Below are 2,002 nucleotides of genomic sequence, written 5' to 3'. Positions count from 1 at the left end.
CTCCCTCTCTCCCTCCCTCATTCCTTCCAGTCCCCTATTATGTGTAGCGGTTATCTTCTAAAATTCACTGGTCACTATTAGATCATACAGAAAACATCTAAAGAGAGATTCTAGCAGTCTCTGGGAAATGCTGGTATATGGTGTCATGACACCTTAGATTTCTTTTTTGTCTTAATTGTTTCATTTATAAGAGAAGTTTGATAGAAAGTCCACAATGGCTGCCGAATCAAAGATGAGAGAAGCTTCAAGATGCTTGAGAATTATTGTTGATGTTCAAGACAGTGCAGGCTAGCTCACAGAACCTTCATAGTGCCAACCCGATCCCTCAGATGGGCAAGTCCAGGCTCAGAAACACTAAAAAGTGTTCTTACAGTGACAATAAGGAGCAGCTTGGCAGGAATATGGACTGACATCCACTACAGTCTTTCTTTTGGGGGGTATTCAAGAGAGAAGGGAGGGCTCCCTAGGCCCCTCCTGTTATTATGGGAGTCTGGGATGGAATTGTGAGGGAGATGTTCAGTGTTGGGGGCTGAATTGGGGTGGGGACTCCTCAGCAACTGAGGGTCTCTCTCTTGCTCTTGGTATCTTGGCTGGGCTGGGGTGGGTGGTCCAGGGTTTCTTACTCCTTAGAGGCCATGTAGGCTGTGATGTCACCACCCTGTTGCTGTAGCGGTATTCATTGTGATACCAGGAAATGAGCTTTATAAAGTTGTCACTGAAGCAATGCCAGCCCCAGCATCAAAGGTGGAAGAATGGGAGTTGCTGTTGAAGTCTCAGGAGACAACCTGGTCCTCAGTGTAGCCCAGGATGCCCTTTAGTGGACCCTCAGATGCCTGCTTCACCACCTTCTTGATGTCACCATACTTGGCAGATTTCTCCAAGCGGTATGTCAGATCCACAATGGATACATTGGGGGTAAGAACATGGAAAGCCATGCCAGTGAGCTTCCCATTCAGCTCTGGGATGACCTTGCCCACAGCCTTGGCAGCACCAGTGGATGCAGGGATGATGTTCTGGGCTGCCTCATGGCCATCATGCTACAGCTTTCCAGAGGGGCCATCCACAGTCTTCTGAGTGGCAGTGATGGCGTAGACTGTGGTCATGAGCCCTTCCACAATGCCAGAGTTGTCATGGATGACCTTGGCCAGGTGGGGCTAAGCAATTGGTGGTTCAGGATGCATTGCTGACAATCTTGAGGGAGTTGTCATATTTCTTGTGGTTCACAAAACATGGGGGCATCAGCTGAAGGAGTGGCAGTGATGACCCATTTGGCCTCACCCTTCAAGTGAGCCCCACCCTTCTCCATGGTGGTGAAGATGCCAGTAGACTCCGTGACATCCTCAGCACCAGCATCACCCATTTGATGTTAGCAGGATCTCGCTCCTGATGGTGATGGGCTTCCTGTTGATGACAAACTTCCCATTCTCAGCCTTGACTGTGCCATTGAATTCGCCATGGGTAGAATCATACAGGAACATGTAGACCATGTAGTTGATGTCCGTGAAGGGGTTGTTGATGGCAACATTGTCCACTTTGCCAGATGCAGAGCAGAAGGCAGCCCTGGTAACCAGGCACCCAATATAGCCAAATTTGTTCACACTGACCTTCACCATTTTGTCTATGGGACGAGGCTGGAACAGCATGAAAAGATGTGGCAGTCTCTGGAACAAGGAGGAGCATATATATTTTATGTATACATAAAAATGCCTTGTCTACTGCCTTCTTGTGTTGAAATGGTTATATTGAGAAAAATTCTTACACTATTCAGTTTACCTATTTAAGGGGGGATAAATTGATAAAATTAACCACCTTTTCATATTTATGAAATGGGGCTTTATTATGTAGCTTCAACTGGCCTGATACTGACTATACGAGGCAGATTACCTGCAGCTTCACAAGAATCCTCCCTCCTTAGTCTCTTGAGTTCTAGAATTACAGTCATTCACCCCTATACTTAGCTCAATTTAGCTGACTTAAGTAAACAGTTGAACAGTTATAACAG

At 46.6% G+C, this 2,002-nt stretch overlaps 1 pseudogene; it reads right to left on the bottom strand.

Annotated features, from left to right (window-relative positions):
- Positions 1 to 516: 516 nt before the first annotated feature.
- Positions 517 to 1,613, bottom strand: LOC116893296 (annotated as a pseudogene).
- Positions 1,614 to 2,002: the final 389 nt, after the last annotated feature.

Source organism: Rattus rattus, chromosome 2 (genome assembly GCF_011064425.1).
Source record: "Rattus rattus isolate New Zealand chromosome 2, Rrattus_CSIRO_v1, whole genome shotgun sequence".
NCBI classification, from domain to species: Eukaryota; Metazoa; Chordata; class Mammalia; order Rodentia; family Muridae; genus Rattus; species Rattus rattus.
This window is presented reverse-complemented; position numbering and strand designations above follow the sequence as displayed.